Genomic DNA, 10,261 nt, shown 5'->3' with positions numbered 1-10,261 from the left:
CCAGATATGGCCTTACACTGGCACACATATCACCCAAATGTCATGGTGTGGATATTCAATCTATTCCTAGGCTCAACCGGGAATTTACCACATTAATTTGATCACGCATTATTCATAATCACATTCAAATATATTATGAAAAATCAATCATTCAACACATAATAGCGATAAAGCTAACTTATTTACATACAGCTTACCTCGGAATACAAAAAGTGGACAACTATTTGGATTTAGTCTACTTGCTTGGCCTTCCCCCGGTTTAGGTCCAGATTTCGTATTTCTTGATTTAAAATGATAAAAATTTACTAATTTGATCATCATATTAATCAATGCATTTCATAATTCATATTTTGGCAAAATGACCATTTTGCCCCTAGACTTTCACAAAATTACTATTTTACCCCTAGGCTCGTAAATCGATTTTTATCAAATTTTCTCACTACCCAAGCCTAGATGAATTCTTTTATACTAGAAGCAGCCCACAATTCTCATTATTTCACACATTTACCACATAATTTATAACTTATGCAAAATGGTCCTTAGTTAAGTTTTCCATGAAAACTATTTAACAAAAGTTGTTTGTTTAACAACCAATATTCATTTTCTTCCATAAAAATTCAGAAAACAACATGAATACTCTCATGGTAAAACCCTAGACCCTCAACCATTTTGCAAAATAGTCCCCTCATTAGTTAGCTTATGTTACAGAGGTCCCAAAAGTATAAAATTATCAAGAAAAGTCATCAAAATCACTTACTTATGAGAGAACTTAATGGTTGAAAATTTCAAGCTCTCAAAACCCCTTCCTTGCTAAAAATTTCGGTGGAGTAGAGAAGAAGAGAAAAAAAATGATAGCTTTTCTTTATTTTATTTTATTCTAGTCAAATTGGTCACCAAATTTCACCTAATTTTGACCTTTTTGATTTTCTTGTCCCCATGGTCAGCCATGCCATTAATAAAGGCCTATTTTCTCTTTAAAGACCCTTAATTTTGGTTCTCTAGCTATTTGACACCTTTAGCTAATGAAATAAAACTTTTGTCCCTTATGCAATTTAGTCCTTTTTCGCAATTGAGCATGCAATCACTAAAATTATTTCACCAAACTTTTCATGCACTCATATAAACATTGTATAACACATAAAATAATATTAAAAATAATTTCTCTGACTTTAGGTTAGTGGTTCCGAAACCACTGTTCCGACCAGGCCCAAAATCGGGCTATTATAGTTAAAGGTTACCTGATCATCTTGAACTCGCATGGTAAGTTCACCTTTCTGCACATCAATTAAGGTTCTTCCCATGGCTAAGAAAGGTCTCCCAAGGATGATCGGCACTTCCTTATCTTCTTCAAAATCTAAGAAAATGAAATTAGCAGGAAAAATAAATTTATTGACTCTTACCAAAACATCATCGATCTTTCCTTCGGGATATGCTAAAGATCGATCCTCTAGCTAAAGCATCACAATTGTAGGTCTTACTTCAGCTATCCCTAGCATCTTGAAAATAGACTTAGGCATCAAGTTGATACACGCTCCTAAGTCATACAAAGCTTTACCATAGTAAGATTCACCAATGTTACAGGGCATAGTAAAGCTTCCTGGGTCTTTCAATTTTGGTGGCAGTTTGTTCTAAAGGAATGCACTGCACTCCTTTGTCAAGGTAACAGTCTCATACTCACTCAATCGTTTCTTCTTGGACAGTATGTCCTTCATAAACTTCATATAATTTGGCATTTGCTCTAAAGCCTCTACCAACGGAATATTGATGTGTAACTACTTCAGATCATCCAAAAATTTCTTGAATTGCACATCCTGTTTCTGCTTGTATTGCTACAATCTTTGCGGATATGGAGGTGATGGAACTTTTGGTTGAACTGGATAACTTTTCTGAGTAGGTAAATCTGCATCCTAAGAAGATGTTAAAGTATCTGAATTTACTAAGTTAGGATTTACCTTGTCAGTCTTTGCAGATTCTGATTCCTTTCGTGTAGAATTTCAACAGCTGGTTAATTCTTCTCAATGAGCTTATCTTCGACATCAATCAATTGGGTTTCTAGAATTTTACCACTTCGTAATACCACTGCCTTGATATGTTCTTTACCAAAATTTCTTGGATTCTCAGTATCACTTGGCAAGTTTCCTTGCGGTCTATTACGAAGCACTGTAGCTAACTGACCCATTTGGTTTTCCAAATTTTTCAATGTTGCTGCTTGGCTTTGGATCAAAGCGTCATTCTTTGCCATGTACGCTTTCAACAAGTTCTCTAAACTATTTGATGCCTCAGCTTGAGGTGGTTTTGGAGCTTACTAATTAAACCCTTGAGATTGGTTGGACCTATGCTACAAGAAGTTGTTATTCAGTCCATTTCCTTGAATATTGATGTGCAAGAAAAGTTAGGCTAATTATGCCATGAAGGATTGTAAAAATTGGACTAGGGTCCTTGTCCACTCCTATTTTGATATTGGTTCCCTACGTAGTACACTGACTCAGGATTTGATGGACAATTCTCAAAAGAATGACCCTCCCTATAGTACACACAAGAAACAACTTCAAACAGACTTGGTGGCTGAGCTGCAAAATTATTAGCACTATTAGCGGTAAACTATTTTAACATAGAGGAAATAGACGATACCTGAGCTGATAACGAAGTGAGGGTGCCAACTTCATGAACTTCAGCTACACATATTCCTGAAGCTGTTTGATTTGTTGGCCATTGATAGTTATTAATCGCGATCCTCTCGATGATCTCATAAGCCTCATTGTAAGACTTAGACAAAATTGCACCATTTGCAAAAGCATCTACCATCAATCTTGTATGTGCATTGAGACCACTATAAAATGTCTCCAACTAGATACAATGAGGAATCTCATGATGAGGACACTTACGATGTAACTCCTTGAATTGCTCCTAAGCCTCATACAAAGACTCGTTATCCAATTGATGGAAAGTTGTGACCCCGTTTCTCAACATAGCATTTTTGCTAGGCGGGAAATACTTAATCAAAAATCTCTCTGCTAATTCTTGCCATGTAGATATGGAATTTGGTAGTAATGAATTGAGCCATGCTCGTACTAGATCTTGCAACGAGTATGGAAACAACTTCAACCTCAGTGCGTTCTCAGTCACACCAACTATCTTGAATGAATCACTCACCTCTATAAACAATCGAAGGTGGAGATGTGGATCTTTTGTGGGCATACCACTGAATTGGCCCACCGTTTGGAGCATTTGAAACATCACTGGTTTCAATTCAAATTGGGTTGCCTCAATATCTGGCCTTCTAATTCCTAGATTTAATTCATTGAAAAGTGGCACAGCATATTATCTGATGCATCGATCCCTATCATCGGCAATGAGGATGGGGTTTTGTACATGATCGACTTTATTACCTTAGTCTTAATTCTGACTTCCAAGGTCCATCTCGACTTGTCTTTGAGCTGTTCGTTCACGTTTTCTTTTTCTAAAAGTTCACTCAATTTCAGGGTCTACAGGGAGTAAATCGATAATTCGATCTATACTCATAAACACTTGATAAGAAAATCACAAAATTAAAAAGAATAAGTTAGTAATGTTAAATATAAATCAAATTGAAAATAAATAATTTCATAAAAAAATGACTAAGGCAACAGTTAACAATCCCCGACAACGACGCCAAAAACTTGTAACGCGTAGGTTTGTGCAAGTATACATAGTTGTTATCAAGTGATAAGTAAGTATCGACTTATCGTCTCCACAGGGATTGTATTTGTGCTAAGTCACCTAATTTGTAAAATTATATTAACAATTTGGTAAATAAAAACACAATATAGTTGAGAAGTGATGATTAAAATATATTAAACTAAATGCAATGATTCCTAATGCAAATTATCCTAAGCATGCAAACTATATGAATGAGATAGATTTTGGAAAAATTAAACACAATTTGCAACAATTATAACATAAATAAACTAAGACAATTACTTTAATTAAACTCAACTTATTATCAACATGCTTAATAACATTCGGAAAAACATTCCATGACAACTCAATCTTTCATGAGTTTGGAAACCACATTAGGTTCTTTCGGAATCCTTTACTTAGTAAATACGCATTTTACTGATCCTTATTTACTAAGAGTTTCTTAGTACTCGTGTGAGGTAACTGGGACGGGTTAGGTTTGAAATAGTTTAGTCACACAAATCTAAAAACTATGCAGATAATAGAGCTTGGTTAGAGTTGTTATGCAACCTGCAATTTAATCGGGTTAGGATCTAAATTGAGCATGCACATTTCAATTATGCGTCCATTAGCCGTCGTCTGGTTAGGATCGCTCAGCTAATTCAGGTGCATTCCAATCAGGTATGAACGAAATATAGACTTGATTTTAATTGAAAACATGATCGATTGAGGCACAAACATTATAAGCATGAATCAAATAAATATTATTTAATCAAAGCAATCATCCTAGCTTAAATAAAATTAAGTTAACATTGTTGTAAACAAGAACAAATAACACATAGCAAACATTTTTAAATTAAATTAAAGAAAGTAAAGCTTAAACCCAAATTAAGACTCTGACTGACGAGGCTCCTTCACTTCTTCACTTGCTCCTTTGTCGATGGCTCTCTAAGGTGGCCGACCAAGGGCTCTTTAAGAGGATTTAATTGCTAAAATCTCTATGAAGAGATGATGCTAGGCGTGAGAAATGGAAAAGGCTAAGAGAATTTGGAGAGAAGAAAGAATGATGAATGATGAGGGATGAGGGATGATGAATGAGGGAATGAAGGAGTCTTATTTATAAGTGAAGAGAGGTGGGTAGTTTACTAAAAATAGCTAGGTTTAGTCTCTTCAAATCTCTTCCTTGGATGTCCAGCCACAATTAGTGGAATTTGAGCTGATTTTTGCTTGATTTTTAAGCAAATTAAATGCCATAATAACTCAGGACTGAGACTCGGTCAATCGTAAATCTTCAAGCAAATCTCTAATTTCTTCAACAATGCAAGGACCTTGTGTAATGAAAACAAAAAATGGATTAAAAGAATAGCCTTGTGTAGCCAAATTTGGGTTGACTTGGTCTTCAATTTGGACGGTTTTGTAATTTAACAAAGTTATCAGACCTGTCCAAAAAAATTAATAAGTTAGAGGACCAAAGAATAAAATTTAACCAATTTAAATAATTAATTAAAACCCAAATTATTAAATATAGTTTTATATTTTATTAATTAATTTAATCATGCATGACTCATTTTATGTCTTAAAAGATAAAATGCTCAAATCAATATAAAATAAGCCATTTTATGCATGAAAACTATATAATAAAGCATAAAATCACATTTTAATAATTTCTATGTCCCAATTTTATATTTTCACATATTTCATTAATTTATTAAACAATTATTTAGTTTTAGCAGCGAATTTAAGTAAAAGGTGATAAATTATATAGGAAAAATCCTATATATTTTCCGTTTACACATCTACACAAATATAACTTTTATGTTGTTATTAAATTAGTTCTAATTGTTGGCTCAACACCAAGCAACCAATCTCTCCTTACCTGTTCAACAACCAAAAGCCAGCTTGTTTGAAATTACTTCCCTATATGATAAATAATCTTGTAACTCAGCGCCTAAGATTTAACTTACTAGAAGCATTAAGAATAAGAGAGACCTAATTCTAACCAACAAACTCACATAAGTAGGGTTCATTTAAGTTAGATCACACATCCACACCACATAAATTTAAACTGCGGCATAAACGAGTTATGTAGTTCGTCACTAGTATTAAACTAAATTAAACAATTATGAATTTAATTATTTTTATTAACAAGGTAACCGTTTTAAGCTATCAAATACCAGCCAAACATTCATTAAACCTGAGCAGTTGTAATTAAAACTGAAGATGCATGAATACCAAAGGACAAAGAAGAATTTAAACACAAATAAGTATCATGAATTTATTAAATCAAATTTTGATAAAACCTTTGACTAGAAAAGAGGTTTTAAAAGCCCATAAAAAAACTAAGAACGACTAAGTCTAAGTCCCTCTAACCTTAACCTAATAATGTTTATTTAGTGGGAAAAAAATAATATATCAGACAAAATACAAAAGTTCCCTTAATTAAATAATGCATAATTTTTCTAAGTTTTTTGATAATTTTTGCATCAAACTTCCATGCAGTTTTTGGACATCTTCCTGAAGTTTTAGGCTTCATCCATAGGATAATTTTAGTTGGATCTTTCAATTCATTTTGAATCGACATAATATGGGCCCTAAAAGGACGTCTGTAGCTCAACTTATAACCAAAATACTAAAGTTACGCTGTGTTGAAACTCAAAATTGCAAAACTTTCTAAAATTAAACTTTAAGCTCAATTTTCTCCAATTATTCCCTAAATACATAATAAATAAAGTATAAATATAAATAATATAGTTAAGAACGTAATTAGCATAATTCAAGGGGAGAAATGTAACAAATAAATAGAGAAATCATGCATTTATCACGAGACACTTTCCTTAAGGCTTTATTCAACATCTAAGGTACAACAGAGTCTTAAAATGTCTAAAGTAGAATAGTAAAAATGGTTAAACTATAAGTCCTTATACCATATCATAAAGTTTGTTTAAATCCCTCTACTATTAAAAGAAACATTTTAATCCTTGTGCATTTGAAAAGTTAACATTTTAGTCCATACATATTAACGTTATTGTTACTAGAATTACATGGTTTAGGAATGACGAGTATGGCATTAAATTAAAATTAAAAGTGGAAAAACAATTTTGAACAAAATTGTTTTTTAATCCTATTTGGTTTTTTCATGTTATGTTTAAATTATTTATAATTTGGGTCTACGTCAACTCCCTTTCAATTATGTCATTCTATTTGTTTTGAAGATTAGTAATTTTTTAATTTGATTTAATGACATGTCCACCGTTAAACTATGCTATTTCATTAATAACAAAGTGAACATCCAAGAACTAAAATGTTAATTTTTGAAACATATAAAGATTAAAATATTCCTTCTAATAGTAGAGAGACTAAAATAAACTTTTTGATATGATATAATACTTACAGTGAACTTAACCTTCATGTCTTGCATGGATATATCAGACAAGACAAGTAAACACCACGACAAACAATTGAATATTAATGGGTTTTGGGGAGGAAAAAGATACAAAAATAAGGCTCGTTTGTTTCATTGTAAAATGACTTACGAAGATGTTTTATATATTTTCCTGTGTTTATTTAATTGAAAACAGTTTGGTGTATTTTAAAATATACCATAATTTTTTGAAAAGTTTAAGTCATTTTTAGGAAAAAACTCATCTATAAGTAATTTTGTTTTTATATAAAATTAACTTAAATCAAGTTTAATATTATTATATTGATAATTAAATTTATTTTTATTTTTAAAATATTATAATTTTCAATATTATTAAACATACATATTTAATTATTTATATTTAATCATGTAATAAATTATTAATATAATTTATTATTTTAATAATAAAATTTAAAAATAATATTTTAAATAATATTCTTCACATATTATTGAAAATATTCAATATTAATATTTTAATAAATATTTATTAAAATTATAAATATATTAATAATAAATGTTTTGTATTATAAAGGTTAATATATACCATAAATTTATGTACTTTTTACAAATTTGAAATTTAGTCATTGTACTTTTATTTTCAAGAATTTAGTTTATGTATTATTCAGATTTAAAATTTAAGATGAAATATTTTAGGAAATCTACTAAATAATAAAAATATTTTACATAAATTAATTCAAACACAAAAAAATATTAATTTTTCAGAAAAAATCATTTAAAAAAACAGTTTTTTCGAAAATTATTTTGAATGAATCAAAACGAAACCTAAGACTTGAGACGTTTGGGGTGGGCAGGAAATATGGCAGCTGCCGACCATTTTTGATGTCTGTAAAATCTTAAACAAGTGAGGTTTTGAAATAAAAACAATATAATAAAATTGCACAGCGGCTTTTTGAACAAATAATTGAAAATTTTCCTAAATTTCCAGTGGAAGTAGAAAACATGGGATGGGATGGGATTACATACTATTTATGATTTAGGTTAAGTCTAAATATGATATTAATATATTTTATAGTTGTTTAAATTTGGTTAAACTTAAAATATGAGTTTAAAATTTTGTTCAAACTAATCCGTATTTATAAAAAATTAGTCAAACTCATTTTAAGTCCGTCTATATTTTTAAATTTTAAAAATAATATTTATAATATTCTAATTTAATGTTTAATAATTTAATATGATTTTTATTTATTAAAATTTTTAATTAAGTAATCTTAATATTTATTTAATGTTTATATTAGAGTAGAATTATATATTTAGTATATATTTATTTTTCATATGTTATAAATTACATAGTACATAAGTTAACATAGTATAAAGTGTTATAAACTTAAAATAAATTGGCCTAAGCTTAGGCTTTGAACCTCCAAACATGAGTTTTACTTATTTTTAAATAAGATTAAAATTTTTGTTTAAGCTTATTTTTTGAGCATAATATTTTATTTAAAATTTTTAAAATTCTAAATGAATTTTCAAGTGTATTTTATTTAAATCTTCTTAAATTTCAAATGGATTTTCGAGTGTAGGCAAATAAACCGAAAGATTAACGAGACTAAAAAATTTGACTATCTTGCCTTGTGTTTTTCAACCTTATATGTGTGCTTAAAAGTGGCAACCAAATTCAGTGTTATAAACGGACACGGTTGTCGTGAAAATGGGGGCATTTGTCAATTTCTCCCAAGCGACTCTGGTCTTTTCTAAAGGTTAATAGGAGAGTAGGGCAATGGAATGTTCTCACAAATTAAAGAAGACTTGACTCACTCCGACAAACAACACCACCCAAAAAGATGCAGTTTCCTGAATAGAAAGGGAAAGTTTAACTTAATTCCAACTTTGTTGTTCATTCACTAATATATATGTTACACATCAATATATATTTTATCTTTAAATTTTTTTATTTTTATAAAATTGCATCCATTTAGTATAATCATATTAAGTAAAATAAAAGTTCAAACAGATATTTTTTTAATAAGCAAAGTCGTTGTATTATATACATATATAGTTAAAATCAATTTTTAATTTTCAAATCAATTAATTAATTTACTTAATTATTCAATTTAATATTTATAATGATTGATTTTAATTATTACTATTAAAATTTATTACTTTAATATAAGCATTCACATAGTTATTGCTATAGTTAGTCATATAACAACGTTGTATTATAATAATTAAGCTCGTTGAAAACTTAATTTATTATATTTTATTTTTAATCTCTATAACAATATTTCATCTATAACATCCATAAAGTATGACGTACATTTTTATTATAATAATATTTTGTTATAATTTAACTAATTTTATTTCTAAGTGAAATAAAATAATAAATTTTAGTTAAGATATTATTTCAATAAAATGTTTAAATTATATATAAAAATATATTAATTATATTTTATTTAATGAAAATAATCTTTAATGAATAGAATTACATTTGTAAATTATATAAAATATATTATTAAAATCTCACTAATTAATATTATTAATATATTATAATTTTTAAGTTAAAAATAAAATAAAATATGATTTCTAGATCTCGAATGTCGTTATAAGAGTCTCATCTGTTGTTATATGTACATAACAATTACTTGTTTGTAACATAAAAAGTTTTAGTAGAGAAATGAGACTAGTTATATTTATAAATATAATATGCTACAACTCTTACTGGTTAAGAATGTTATCAATTTTTTTGCTAAAGTTTACGACGAGACCTTGTACCATATCAAAAAATTATTTTAGTCTCTCTACTATTAAAAGGAACATTTTAATCCTTACATTTATAAAGTTGTCATGTCAATTTTTACATGTTAATTTTGTCATTGATGGAATGACATTAACAGTTATTGACACAACATTAAATCACATCTTGTTTGTCTTAAAATAAATAGAATAACGTATGTAATAAAACAAATAAAATAAAAAACAATTTGAGGTAAAAGCAAAATTAATTTCTTATCTCTACTCATTCTTCAAAACTATTGTTTAACTTTTTAATTTAATACCAAATCAGTCATTTAAGTTATGTCATTTCATTAACAACAAAATTAACATGCAAAGACTAAAATGTTAACTTTTAAACATATACAAACATTAAAGATTTTTTTTTAATAATAGAGTAACTAAAAATCATATAATACAAATACTTGTTAACCCCAGGTTTTTTTGTACTAT

The 10,261-nt window shown here is 28.7% G+C and overlaps 1 non-coding gene across 1 annotated transcript; it reads left to right on the top strand.

The window, feature by feature from the left end:
* The first annotated feature begins 2,863 nt into the window (after positions 1-2,863).
* LOC128292419 (small nucleolar RNA R71) lies at positions 2,864-2,970 on the top strand. The gene has a single exon (XR_008282404.1). It is a non-coding gene; the product is annotated as a small nucleolar RNA R71 (small nucleolar RNA).
* Positions 2,971-10,261: the final 7,291 nt, after the last annotated feature.

The sequence above is a fragment of the Gossypium arboreum genome, chromosome 4 (genome assembly GCF_025698485.1).
Source record: "Gossypium arboreum isolate Shixiya-1 chromosome 4, ASM2569848v2, whole genome shotgun sequence".
NCBI classification, from domain to species: Eukaryota; Viridiplantae; Streptophyta; class Magnoliopsida; order Malvales; family Malvaceae; genus Gossypium; species Gossypium arboreum.
The sequence above is the reverse complement of the archived record's forward strand: the minus strand, read 5'-3'. Positions and strand labels throughout refer to the sequence as shown.